A 15,313-nucleotide genomic window follows, 5' to 3' on the forward strand; every position below is an offset into this window, starting at 1 on the left:
TTATTCAATTCAATTGTTCTTAATGCTTTTTATATCTTGATCACATATAACTTGATTTCGTGAGAACGAATGACCACTGGCCATGGCTTTCGACTTAGAGCTAATTGAATTGTTCTAATAAACAGGGTTAGTCTAGGAATAGATAATCGTTTGTTAGTGATAATAGGTTAACGTTCAGTAAAACCTTCAAGAATTATTAGATCACCCAAGGGATTAGGGGCTGTAGTTTGAGAAGAGGGTTCTAACTCAAGGGATTGATTAGAGCTATTTTGTTAATCATTGTAAATTAGAAAAGGATTCATAACAAATAGGTGCAGTAGACCAATTAGGGGAACTTAGAGGATTCGAAGGATCTGATCTCATCTCTCTCATATTTTCTTAATCAAATCTTTATTTTCTGTTACTTGATTTAATTAAAATCAAACCAAATCTACTGCCTAGTGGCAAAACTAAAATAAACTTTACACACCCTATTTCTATAATGCGATTGAATTATTGAAGTTAAAAACAGTCCTCGTGGGATCGATATTTTTACTACTTCGATAGTTATTGGTATACTTGCCAACCGTCTATCAAGTTTTTGGCGCCGTTGCCGGGGACTGTTGATTTATTTCAACAAGGCAATTACATTATAATTTAGGGTTTTTGCAATTTAATTTTCTGTTTTTAATTTTTATTTTTCTGTTTTAGTATTCATTTGATTACTTTGCATTGTGCAGTGCTACTAAGGTATTTTGCTGTTTATGCGAGGTAAAGTGAGCGCCGACGATTTCGAATTTAATCCAGAAATTGAAAGGACTGCTAGAGCACTCCGGAAAGCTGACCGGTTGCAAAGGTTATCTCATTCCGTTCCACCGGGTGTTCGAGAACAAATACCGGAGCCACTCTCAACTGAATCTGAAACAACTGCTTCTCCTAAATCTGTTATCATGAGAGAACCTGCACCAAGACCTAAGCTAGGAGACTACGGGTTAGCAACTCATCGCGGTCAACTGACCCACACTTTTCAACCAGCTAACCCCGTTGCTTTTGACATCAAGACAACTGTCCTCAACGGTTTGAGGGACAAACAATTCGATGGGACTGAAGCTATGAGTCCACATGAACACTTGAGCCGCTTTGCTGAAACGTGCGAGTTTTATGTGCAACCAGCCGCCGTGACTGAAGCACAAAAGAAACTAAGGCTATTTCCTTTCACCTTGACGGGAAGAGCAACAGATTGGTTGCTAACAATACCAAACGGGACTGTCCAAACATGGGAAGAGTTAGAGCTGAAGTTCTTAGAGAAATATTTCCATATGTCTAAGTATTGGGAAAAGAAGATGGAGATCTCTAGCTTCAAGCAAGGAGAAGGTGAATCATTGTATGATGCTTGGGAGCGATTCAACTTGCTTCTTAAGAGATGCCCTAATCATGAGTTCACTGAGAAACAATACCTCCAAATCTTCACCAAGGGGGTAACACCAAACACTAGGATGTTCTTAGATGCTTCCGCGGGAGGTAGTCTCAAGAGCAAAACTGATCATGAAGTCCAAGCTTTGATAGAAAACATGGCTGGAAATGAGTATCATGCTGAAGTTAAGAAGAAAGAAAGAGGAATGTTTGGGGTGAGTGAACAAACTGCTATCTTAGCCAACCAAGCAGCCATGAACAAGCAAATAGAGGCTCTAACTAAGGAGTTTCAAGGCTTCACTTTGGCCCACAAGCAACAACAAGTAGCTGCAATCAAGTGTGACTTATGTGGTGAAGAACATCCCAATGGTGAATGTGTTCCAGAAGGATCTAGTGAGGAAGCTAACTACATGGGAGGATATCAGAGGCAAAATTAATACTACACTCCAGGAATCAACAAGCATCCCAATCTAAGCTACTCAAATAACAACGCTTTGAACTCTCAGATGCTTGCTCCTCCACAACAATAACAAAGAAAGCCATCAGCTCTTGAGGAAACTATGATGAACTTTATGAAGATGACTCAAGGCAACTTTGAAGAGATGAAGAAGAGTCAAGAAGCTGAAAGAAAGAACAATGAAGCTTCTAGGAAGATGCTTGAAACTCAGTTGGGGCAATTAGCTAAGCAATTGGCTGAACAAAACAAAGGTGGATTCTCAGGTAACACTAAAGAAAACCTTAAGAATGAGTCTTGTAATGCTATTGAATTGAGGAGCAAAAAGGTTTTGACACCTTTAGTTCCAAAAGCCCCAAAGAAGGTTGATGATGTAGTAGTTGAGGCGGAGGAAGATGGTGTAGTTGAAAAAAATAATGAGGATGAAGTTGAAAAAGAAAATGATCACGGAGTAGTTGAAAACGAAAGGAAGAAAAAAATAGAGGGAGAAAAAAGTGAGAAGTTAATTGATGAAGATTCAATCTTGAGGAAGTCGAAGAGTCAAATCTTGAAAGATGGAGATAAACCACAAGTTATTCCATCATATGTGAAGCTTCCATACCCTCACTTAGCCAAGAAGAAAGAAAATGATGAAGGTCAATTCAAGAAGTTCATGCAACTTTTCTCACAACTTCAGGTGAATATTCCTTTCGGTGAAGCTCTCGATCAAATGCCGTTGTATGCTAAGTTCATGAAAGACTTGTTGACTAAACGAAGGAAGCCTAAGGATGATGAGAACATAGCACTTTCTGAGAATTGTAGTGCTATTCTTCAAAACAAGCTGCCACCTAAGCTGAAGGATCCTGGAGCTTTCACTATCCCTTGTTCAATTGGACCGGTAGACATTGGTAGAGCTTTATGTGACTTGGGAGCAAGTATCAACTTGATGCCTCTTTTAATGATGAAGAAGCTTAAGTGTGGGGAACCGAAACCAACAAGAATGACCATTACTTTAGCTGATCGGTCAATCTCTTATCCTTTCGGTGTGCTTGAAGATGTGCTCGTCAAAGTTAATGACTTGGTGTTTCCGGCATATTTTGTGATCTTAGATATGGCTGAAGATGAAGAAATGCCACTCATTCTAGGAAGACCTTTCCTTGCAACTGGTCGTGCTTTGATTGATGTTGAACGTGGAGAGTTAATGTTGAGATTCCATAAGGAGCAGGTAGTTTTCAATATTTTTGAGTCAATGAAGCACCAAGATGAGAACCCCAAGTGTTACCGGATTGACGTTGTTGAAGAAACAGTCAAAGATAACTCCATTGAATCTCAACCTATTCAACCTATGGAAGGAGAAATTGTTAAGTCTGAAAAAGTGGTTGAAGATGTTGGGGTGAAAGAATGTGTTAAGCAAATTGAAGCAAGCACAGATCAAATGCAGCAAAAATCATCAGGAGACATCCTTGACAACAAGTATGGATGATTGGAAACTTGGAACAATATAACGAAAACTACTCTCGCTGGTCCATGTGGTATATTTAATTACAGGAGGATTCCCTTTGGTATGCGTAATGGGCCGGCTACTTTTCAATGGTGTATGCTTTCAATCTTCTCTAGTACAATAGAAAGATCTAGGAGATACTATGACAAAGGGGTGGTAAGGAACAAGCCGTTTGATAAAGCTGTGGATCTAAGGAAGTCTGGTGCACAAGGAAATTTCAAGGGTAAGGAACAAAAGCTGAAACTGCACCGTGAAGGTGGACTCCCAAACAATGAAGAAGGAGAGACGTCAATTGATCCTTAGGGATCGTCATCAGTCAAGCTAGTGACGGTAAAGAAGCGCTGAGTGGGAGGCAACCCACTATTTATTTTTCAGGTATGATTTTATTGTTTTCAAAAACAAAAACACAAAAATATTTTTCTTTTCTTTTCTATACGAGGCAGGAAAGTTTAAAAAAAAAAAATTTGTTCAAGTGTACCTCCTGCCAAGAAAATCATGTAAGGTACTGATGTCTTGCATGATTCTCTCCTCAAAAGTTTTTCAAAAATTCATTGACCTCAGGCACTTTTCAAGAAAACCAAATTTTTGGCCTGAGGAAGCTCCCTGTTTGATCAAAATCGCGCCGCGCCTATATATGGCCGCAGCGCGATTTTCACAAAATGGAAAGCAAGACCCCCTGTTTTGCCAAAATCGCGGCACGCCTAGCCGTAACCGCGACGTGATTTTGGCTGCTATGTGAAAAAAAATAGCCGTTGGAACTATCCGTTACTAGCTGTTACAAATTTTGCCCGTTATTGACCGTTGCCACTTGAAATCGCGCCGCGCCTATATATTGGCGTGCCGCGATTTTACCCAAACAGCCTATAAATCATTCACTGTTCATCATCATTTTCATTCCATTCTTCTCTACCAAAACTTCCTTAAACTTCCCAGTCACGAATTTTTCACATCTTCATCTACTTTATCACTTCTTAAACATCATCAAACCACAATCCTATCATAAATTCATCAATCCAAACCACCATCAAACCACAATCATTCCCAACTTTCCCAAACTTCACAAAACTTCCCTTTCACCATCTTCCTAAACCAAAAATGGCCTCCAACCAACGAAACACCCGCTCAAAGAAAGCCACCAACCCCAAGCCATCCACAAGCAAATCCAAACGCCCTCGTACCGCATCCGAACCACCCGAAAACGCCATTCATTTCATCAATGACCAAGCCCAAGAGTTCCATCAATCTATGAAGAGTTTCAAAGTCATAGGGGAGAGGAAGTTTGATTTCACAAGGCTTGTGAAGTATCCATTCTTTGAGGCCGAATTACGAAGGAGAGGGTGGACGAAGTTGAATGAGATGATCGATGAAACAAACAACAAAACGGTGATCGTCGAATTCTTCGCAAATGCACGGGTTTCCGACACACCCTTCCAATCTTTTGTTAGGGGCAAATACATTGATTTCAGCCCGGATGCTCTTAATGCATGGCTGAATGTTCAAGCACCGGAAGAGTGTTGGGTTGAGAAATTAAGGAGGGAGAGATTAGGCATTACGGAGGATACTTTTGATGAGATCATCACCACAATGTGTAGGCATGGGTCGACTTGGAAAAAGTCCCGGATGCTTACTTATGCTGAGATGTTATCGATACCCAAGGCGTTGGCGTCTTATTTGGTCCAAACTATTGAAAGTGCCTCCTGCACTTCTGAAATTCCTCTCAAGAGGGTGCTTGCTGCCTATGCCATCATTAAGGAGTACCCTATAGATATTGGCCACCTCTTGGCCAATAGTCTTCATGATCTAGCAACAGGTAACACCACACAATTGGGGCATGGAAGCTTAATTAATTGGTTGTGTGAGCAAGAGTTTGTGCCGGCATATGATAGTGATCTCAACACCAGCAATATGAAGCCGATCACCGACTCAGTCATGGATGGATTCGTGAAGAAGTATGAGGGCTACATGAAAGAGAGAGAGAGGGAGGCAGTAAGGCAACAACAAATGGAGCAAGGAGGGAGTAGTAGACAAGGGGGTTATGCTCCTCTTCACCCAAAGCTTGAGGAATTCATGCATGTTCAAGCTAATTGGATGACGGAGACTTCGGACCAGCTGTGGGTGAACTGTCCTAGGTTCTCAGCTGCGTTTGCTGCGGAGGCTCAACTGAATATGGGTCCAATTAGTCGGTCTTATGAAAGGTTTGGAGGCTCCCGAGAGCGCATGGAGCAGTATTTTACACATCAAGAGGAGTATGGTATGCGCATGAGGAGGGAAATCACTGATGATTTCAATGCCACCGAGCAAGATCAAGGGGATGGCATCTTTGAGGGATTGAAGACACCAGGGGCTGGACACTCGGATGATGATGTGAACATGGGCTGATCTACTGATGGATTAGCATTTTTTGCTTTGTATTTTATTTTCAGTTATTTTCTTTTGATGTATTTTCTTTATTTTCTTTTTATGTCGAAGTCCATTGAACTTATTTCCCTATTGTAATTGCTCCTGCACTTGTTTATTATTAATGAATTTGTTTTGTTTCATGTGACCTATTCCAGTTTAGTAACAGTTGTTTGATGAAACGGTATTCCAAAAGTTCTAAAGGAGGGGTGACTTGATTCAAAGGCGAAGTGTACGGCGTTGCTAGGTAGTCACATACTCCCAGAAATCTCAGCCATAAGGTTCATTGCCAAATTTTGTTTTTCAATTTACTTATATTTAGATTAGTTTTCCATGCAACTACATTTCTAGAACTTGCATTGTTTCTCTATTATTGATTGGTCTTTGTTAATTACACACTGAGGCAAAAGTGTTTCGTCCTGTGAGCCTTTTTGAAGCCTACCCTGTTTTAATTTATTGAATTTATCCTTTCTTAACCAATTGTGAGCCGGTAGGATTAGAACTTTTTGTTCGGTGACAAACTACAAATGAAGCCTAGAGCCTTTTTAGGATGATTACCTTGAAATTTTAATTTGAGTTAGGCTATGTAGGATGTTGCTTGATATTAAGTTTGGGGTTGCCTTTGGAATTTGCAACCTACTAAGTTTGGGGTGGGGGTACTAGAGAACAAGTGATGAATAATGAAAAAGAATGAAAAACATACACACAAAAATAGGTGTATCAAAAAAAAAAAAAGAGGAAAGAAATTGAAAAAGGGGCACACAATGTCATATCCGAGTAACTTCAAACTCGATGTGTCCCAAGCTTTTGATAAAGTTATTGAAAATGTTCTCTAGGTACCTAAGTTTTGTTTCAAATAGGGATTGGGGGATTGAATCATGTTTTACACTTGTAGGAATGCCTAACTCAAATTGTGTAGCCTACTTATCCAAATATATCCCACCTTTCACCTAAGCCCCGTTATAACCCTAAAGACCTCAAAAGTGTGTAATGATATTGACTTTGATTGATGTTTAGAAACTTTTCAAGCGTATGGTAATATGTAGACCTGCATGTCGACTGGTAGAACCCTATTTCAATTTTATGCGGAGTTGTGAATTGGTGGATGCGAACAAGTCAAACTAGCTCATCTTTAGCTAGAAGGAGAATGAACTTTTGGGTACTATCGTTTTGTCAGGTAACTGTTATTTTACTGTCGTTTGTCACTGTTGCAAGCAAATTCCTTGAGGACAAGGAATGGTTTAAGTTTGGGGTTGTGATGACATGCTGTCATTACGTAATTTTTAGGACTTATTGTGACATTTTGATAGAGTTCTCATGCAATTTATACTGTTCTGGAGTGCAAAAAGCTGAAATATTGAAGTCTGTTCGAAGCAAATCGCGCCACGCCAATTTCAAGTCGTGCTGCGATTTTTGAAGCGAAATTACAACATCCCTGTTTGAGGGAAATCGCGGCACGCCAATATACAAGGCGCGGCGCGATTTTGATGGGTCAGGCCCAAGACTTCTATAAATACTGCACTCAATCTGAAGAACGAGGGTTACGATTTTGGAGAGCAAAGTGCGATTTTGAGACATCGGAGACGGCTAGAAGGGAGATTTCTTCAACCTTTTACCAATTCATGTATGTTTTATTTCAATCATTGATTATGCTATTTGTAAACTCGATTATGAGTAGCTAAATCTCTTAGAGATTAGATCCGAGATGAATCTTTGTAACCCTAATTGAACCATGTTGCTGTGAAACTCTATTTTGTTTATGAATTCAATTCTAGTTTATTCAATTCAATTGTTCTTAATGCTTTTTATATCTTGATCACATATAACTTGATTTCGTGAGAACGAATGACCACTGACCATGGCTTTCGACTTAGAGCTAATTGAATTGTTCTAATAAACAGGGTTAGTCTAGGAATAGATAATCGTTTGTTAGTGATAATAGGTTAACGTTCGGTAAAACCTTCAAGAATTATTAGATCACCCAAGGGATTAGGGGCTGTAGTTTGAGAAGAGGGTTCTAACTCAAGGGATTGATTAGAGCTATTTTGTTAATCATCGTAAATTAGAAGAGGATTCATAACAAATAGGTGCAGTAGACCAATTAGGGGAACTTAGAGGATTCGAAGGATCTGATCTCATCTCTCTCATATTTTCTTAATCAAATCTTTATTTTCTGTTACTTGATTTAATTAAAATCAAACCAAATCTACTGCCTAGTGGCAAAACTAAAATAAACTTTACACACCCTATTTTTATAACGCGATTGAATTATTGAAGTTAAAAACAGTCCTCGTGGGATCGATATTTTTACTACTTCGATAGTTATTGGTATACTTGCCAACCGTCTATCAGCTATCTTCTCAAACACATCTTGTACTAGATAGATAATCTACTGGTAGTAATATATTTCATTTAAATTTCTTTAAAAAAAAAACATCTTGCAAAAAATTTAGTGGATTTCAATTGAGATAATTCATTCCTGCTTAAACCATCTTTAATGGGTGAGGCTTGGCTTATTAAGCATTGGTGTCCAATATATATCTCATTTGGGGAGAAAATATGAATGATGTTTATGGAGTTCAAGAGTTCAATTAACCAATCTCTCTTGGGGTCCCATAACTTTTTAACGTGAAAATATTAATATATAATGATATTGAGTTATTGATATATCTATCATGTGAAATTATCGGTAAAATATATTTAAAACTTTTTTATAGATAATGGGTTAAAGCGATTGAGTGTATATTATTAAGTGTTATTATTAAAAAACATTATAAATAACTAATGTATACATGTGAGACACACTTAAGTACCCAATTAAAAAAATGTTTGATGTAAACTTGATATGAATATATACACTTTAAGAGATAAAAAGATTGATGTGATAATGTAATAGGTTGGTCATGTGATAGGAATAAAGAGAAACATTAGAAGGGGGGTGTAGAATGAGCCTAAATAAAAATATGATGTCCAAATATTATGGTTGTATTATTTAAAAGTTAACTTTCGACTCCAAGTTTTTCCCCATTCACGACTTTAGCTCTCTCATTTTTATTTAAATTTGAAATTTATTTTCTCTCAATTTTAAAACTTCAAATTTTTTTCTCCACCAATGAATTTGAGATTAATTTTTGTTGATAATGTGTCACGTTGAATATGATACAATATAAGTAACAAGGTGTTATTTTATATAAAAACACTAATAAGGTGCAAAAGCGTCATATATGAATATATGACATCCTAACTATGTTGACACTTGAGGAAACGCCAATTCTCTACAACACCTCATACAAAAATCATTGATAATTAAAAAGTAAAGATAACAACAACTTGAGAGACTAGACCAAAATAAAAAAAAAATAAAACAATTAATCAAATCTATAGAATGACAAAGTCTTCCTATTTCTAAAGAACTCCTCATTAATAAAAGAAGGGAAATGCTAACAAGTTCTCTTAAGACATTTGTTAAGAAGCCTAAAGAAGAAATTTTATATTGGGATTGATGCATTCAACACATTAAAACTTGAAAAAGTACATTTTCTACATAAAACTTACCAATTATTTCTAATTTAGAATTCTTAACTATTGTCCTAAAGGTACTTGTTAGCAAGACCCATAAAAAATGAACATGATCCCCTAGGGTTGTAGGCACAGTGGTTACCTTCTCTATACAACTATCTACTGAACAACTTCCATGGAGCAATATGATGATTATTAAAAGCGTCCATAATCAGTCACATTCAAGACAAATGAAATTCTAATTTCTCTCCTTAGCTATTTCAATGGCCTTAATCTCACCATCATGATCTCTAAAGATTCCTCTTGTTGAAGCATGATCATGTGCTCCTATAGTTGCTCCATTGGTATAAACTTTAATCCATCCCAAAGGAAAAAACTTCCCCTTGACCTCTATGATTTTTGGAGCAGGCCTCAAATGACTAGGATTTGATTGCTTGAAAATCATATTTGGAGTTAAACATGAACCCCTTTCATGCATTCTCTCCTACATGAATAGATGCAGAAATATTAATACAAATTTGCTAAAAAGACATAATCTTATTCTCAAATCTGATTTGATTTCTAACAAACCAAATAGCATTGAGAGTAAATATGATAGAAGCAAGGGTAATGATATCTATGACTTGGCTAGTACTACTAGACCAATTCACATGTTGCAATAAGTTTTGAAAGAAGTTAAGATAAAACATGTGATGTAACGTAGAAGATAACCAATTCCAAACTCTAACAACAAATGGACATTGGAGAAAAATATGAATAGAGGTTTCATTTGTCAAACCACATAGACTGCATCTAGAAACCACATTGCAACGACGAGTCCTCAAATGCTCATTTTTGGGACCATATTATGTTGAAACCTTCAAACCAAAAAAAAGGTTTTTTGTAAAACCTAACGCTGTGTCCATGGAATTTACTATTGTCGTTTGTTTTAACATAAGAGTGGTTTTTGTAAGGTCTCTAAAAGGAGTTCTTTCACCTTTTGACTTCATAGCAAATATTATAGCAGCTTTAGATTCATTGACTAATTGATGTATTTGAACTATATTACTCCATCCATCCTATTTTAAATGACCTAGTTTTTTTTTCTTTTCGTTTTTTGTTATTTTTTTTCAACATATGTATATTTAAAACACAGATAATAGAAGGACAAAAATATTCAATCCCGCCATTTTAAATGGCGGTAATGAAAAAAATAAAGTCAAACCTGCAAAATCTGTCACACCTGCACATGTGTCAGAGAGGGGGCTCATTCCCGCCGTTTCAAATGGCGGGAATGGGGAAAACGACAAAAAAAACAAACAAAAATAGAAAGTGGGTCATTTTGGCAAATAAATCTGATATGGGGTCAGATTTGGAAAGTTTTTGGCATACAGGGTCGGAAAAAAAAAATAATTACCATAACCCAGGTACAAATGAAGATTGTAAATTATGATGAATGGGGTCGTGCGTTTTGGGGCTCATTGAGGTAAGACAAAAGTTTAGATTCACGGATGGATTGATTGAAATTTTTTTATGATGTGGCTCCTAAATCGATGATTGGTGGACTGTCAATTCCATGATTGTTTCATGGATTTTTAATACCATTGAACCGAATATTCGATCGATCACCATCAAATTCAAGGAGAATGGACGAGAATTGTGGGATGATATTAACCATATTTTTTCTATTTCAAATAGACCTCACATACAACAATTGAAGTTTGAATTTAAGAACTGCACGCAGAATTGACACCCAAATGTGATCTATTTTGGATGACTTAAGAAGTTTCAAATGAACATGATTTCGACCATATACCCGTGTCCACATGAAATGGGTGTAAGTGCTGCAAATTTGCAGCGATAAACAAGAAATGTGAAAAGGAGAATAGCTTCAACGGTTTTTTGATGTGCCTTGATATGAGAGAGAAAGAGAGAGAAGAGAGAGAGGTTGGATACTACGAAAATAAAAATGAATGATTCATTAATATTAGAAAATGATGTATTTTATTTTTTTGAATAGCAAATATTATTCTCGACGAGGAAATGCAAGAACGCGGTAAAAAGGGAAAAGCAAACAATAAAAAGGTGCCGCATATATACAGAACACCTTAACCCCATAAGAAAACACCTAAGGCGAAAACCAGTCTTGAGGCCGACATATACTTACGAGATAACCGCAAGCATATCCCTGCCTCACTACCTAAGCACCAAAACAAACCCCGCCAGCAAGAAACAACAACAGGAAAGAACAATGTTGTCTAGGCCACATCCCTCACAAAACAGAACACAGCATAAAGCAGCAGCAAAACAGGCTGCTGATGCGCAAGCCAAAGAGGAGCAGCTGCATGCAAAAACACCTTCCCAAGCAGACTCAGCTGCTAAAAAACAACAACCCTATTGCAGCAACTATCTCAGTCGAATGGGACTCTTACGAAGGCACCATTGTGGATTCCAACTCCACTCAAAATACAAACAAATCGGAATGTGCATTCTACCAATGACCCACTTCCAAGCCATCACTTTCACCTCCTTCACTATGACATCCACCTCAAAATTAACATCATTAAAAACCTTGTCATTTCTAGCTTTCCACAAGGTCCAAATAGTTGTGAGCCAAATCTCCCCCAAGCGCCCCCCCTCCCCCCAACACTCCCAATGGACGAAGAGGTTTGGAGGAGAGATAAAAAAACCGATCTAGCCGCCTCATTAACTTAAGTCAAACCGCGTTCGACACTTCACAATGAAGAAAGAGGTGTGGGGCGGATTCCTCCATCCTATTACACAGCACACACAAAGAGTTGCCTTCCGACCCTAGAACATTTCTCAAAGCAAGATTAGCTTTGGTTGGGACACGATTAAGGTTAGCCTTCCAAACGAAAGCCACCACCTTCGAAGGCGTCGGGCATTTCCACAAGTTATTAAAGATTCTTTTCTCCTCATCTCTCCAACTCACCTCGCTAAAAACCAAGCCCTCCAATTTCTTATAAGCCGACTTCACCGAAAACAAAACGCTCTCTTCTAACTTCCACCTCCACTCATCAACATGATTAACCAACCTCACTCCTTCTAAATCCTCCAATAGGCTTAAAAGAACCTCCTCTTCCCACATAAAGAGGTGCCTTCTCCAAGTAAAATTCTAATCCACACCAAAGTCCGACACCTGCCCCACCAACGCCTCCTTTTGGGTTGAAATTGAGAAAAGCCTAGGATATTTGATCCGGAAGCAATTCTCCCCTCTCCAAGTATCACACCAAAAGCTTGATGATAGACCATTTCCTACCTTACACATGCCTCCGAATTGAACCAATTAGGGGCTCCAAAATCACCCACTTTGAGAAGCTCCTTCCACCAATATGAAGCCAATCTAGGCGCCCCATATTACCACCCGCCAACAAATTATCCACATAAGCACCATATTTCGCCTTCAAAACCTTTTTCCAAAATGCCGATTCCCCATCAATCAACCTCCAACGCCACTTGGCTAAAAGACTAACATTTATGAGACAAATGTCCTTAACCCTCAAACCCCCATTTCTTTTACTTTGACAAACCGTCTCCCATTTCACCCAACTAATTTTCTTACCTCCTCCCACTCCGCCCCATAAGAATTCTCTTCGGATTCGAACAATCCTCCTCCAAACTTGAACCGGAAGCTTCAAGAAAGACAAATAGAAGATAGGAATTGTATTAAGTGCCAAATTTAAGAGAACAATCCTTCCTCCAAAGCTAATATAGACTTATGACCCCACGTGTTCAACTTACTGCTAAGATTCTCCACCAACGGCTCCCAAATTAGAAAATGATGTATAATTTAGCACAAACAAATTTTGTTAGAATGACAAATAGGTTGGGATCGGATGGACTAATTAAGATCAATTGATTATATTGCCATTCTATCCCCAACAAATAAAAGTTTCAATCTTGGATCAGCCAATTTCTAGGAACCTCCACACCTTGGCTGCTCTACCTGACAACATGTGGTAATCGTTATACAGCTTTCAAAATTCAAATAACTTAAATAAAAAATTGGGGAAGAAAGAAATGATTATTAATGAAAATGACAGTAATCACTAATTTAAAATCGTTTGTCTTCGATGAGATTTGAATTTCATTCTTTAAAATCACAGTGTAAAATTCTTACCACATCTAACACTTAATTGATATGCAATTTTCCACTTGCTTTGACCTCACTCATATATGAGCTGGCTAATTGTACCATTTGGTTCTTAATTATTAACATTTATATTTAATCAAATTTAATTAAAAACCAATCATTTACAGATACCTACAGCCCTCTAACAAAGGAATATCCCTCCTTTCTTACAATATAAGCAGAAATAGGTCCACAAAAGTTAATGTATTTGATTGAAATTTTCATCAAATACATCAACTTATATTAACTATTTTTTTATATTTTAGGATAAGAGAGTGTACGTAAGATATGGTGGCGTCCAGGTACCGAGGTGTATGCAAAAACACTTGTTATTTCATGATCATCGATGTTATGTTTGTTAATTAGTTAAATAATGTAACATTAATTGTATGGCAGAAGCTTCTAGTTCAAAAAAAAAAAAATGAAACCCCACACTATGTCTCTTGTTTTCATGACACAAATTGATAATATAGACTATAAGGCTACAGATTCCAGAATATCATTAATGGTCTCTCTTGGTTCAATTGATATCATGTGCATGTAGCTATTGTTATGAATTGTGATGTGTATTTGTAGACATGCATATATTCCTAAATCATATTAGGATGATCTTATATATAAGTAAATTAGCTAGGCCTTTTATTCCATTGATAAATTAGCATATAGGTGTGCATTATGGACTACAATCAGATGGCATTAGGTAGACAACTATTTGAATTTAAGGATTGATTACATTTACATTATTAGTGACAGTATTGTATATGTGATATTCAATTTTGTGTTCAAAGATGTGATATTCAATTATGTGCAAGGTTTTGGTCTACAATTATTTTCGGCCGTCCAAATAATACATATTATGGCTTTTAAATTTTATAGAATCCATTTAAAAAAAAAATTGAAATATGATTATACAATCAAGCTTAACTATCATCTTTATTGTTTTAAATCTTGGTCAGCTGTCACAATTATGGATGCAACATAAAAGTTTTAGAAGTGACCGCAGCCACCACAACCTCATTTTTTACATGTATGTTGCTAGCTAGTCATTCTTTTGGATTGTTCAACCTAAGTCTCATGTTGAAAAGAGTTTATAAATAGTGGTTCTTGACTTCTTGTCCTCTTTTAACCATCAATTTTGTAAGAATGAGTTGAATATATGATGTTGCAATAAATTGTCCACTCACACCCTCTTGTATCACTCAATTAATCTTCTTTTTGACTTTGTACACTTGATCACAAACTCAATTTAACATCCATTTTTTAAGGCTGTCAGCAATTAGGTCATTCGTTTTCATGTCAGATTACATAATTTATTGTCATACAATTAAATTGGATGGTCAAAATTATAGATTGGTCAAAATTTCAAAAATGGGAAACTGAAATTGCGCAATTAAAAACAGAGAGACCGAAATTGCAATTTTACCAAAATATAATGATCACAACTAGATTTAAGCGGGTCTATAATAAGATCAAACAATCATAAAAGTAAGACCAAAATAGGGGACCAAAGGTATAAGATTATGCAAGGACACCTCTAAAATCGTATTGTTTTGTAATAAATAAGTATGAAGAAGCTTTTGATAAATACCAATCCTAAGTTTGTCAACATGGAATTAGAAATACTTCAAAAAAAAACATGGAATTAGAATTATCTTTAGGGAAATCTTTTAGACAAAAGTTTAAAAATTAAACATAATTTTTTTTTTTAAATAATGCATTTAATATCTTAAAAGTTTAAATTTTATCCTTTCAATATAAAACTTGGCTTTTAATTCTTTTTTTGTTTTTTAACCGTAACTTGTGCCATACGCCTTATCTTTAATAGCTTGTTTTTTTTTTTTTTTTTTTTTTTTATAAGACAATTTATTTTGCGACATCATATAAGGCAATGCAGCAACTGCATTGTGCATGTATGCTTATTCTTCCCCAAGTATAATTT

At 36.7% G+C, this 15,313-nt stretch overlaps 1 long non-coding RNA gene and 1 other non-coding gene across 2 annotated transcripts; both read right to left on the reverse strand.

Moving 5' to 3' along the window:
* Nucleotides 1–1,314: 1,314 nt before the first annotated feature.
* Nucleotides 1,315–1,420, reverse strand: LOC146926707 (small nucleolar RNA R71). The gene has a single exon (XR_015009225.1). It is a non-coding gene; the product is annotated as a small nucleolar RNA R71 (small nucleolar RNA).
* A 7,588-nt stretch (nucleotides 1,421–9,008) lies between these two features.
* LOC146926708 (uncharacterized) lies at nucleotides 9,009–10,594 on the reverse strand. The gene is made up of 2 exons (XR_015008138.1): nucleotides 10,447–10,594; nucleotides 9,009–9,726 (listed from the first exon to the last, which is right to left on the reverse strand). It is a non-coding gene; the product is annotated as an uncharacterized LOC146926708 (long non-coding RNA).
* Nucleotides 10,595–15,313: the final 4,719 nt, after the last annotated feature.

Source organism: Medicago sativa, chromosome 4 (genome assembly GCF_051527215.1).
Source record: "Medicago sativa cultivar Bolivia chromosome 4, Bolivia_mono, whole genome shotgun sequence".
Classification (NCBI taxonomy): Eukaryota; Viridiplantae; Streptophyta; class Magnoliopsida; order Fabales; family Fabaceae; genus Medicago; species Medicago sativa.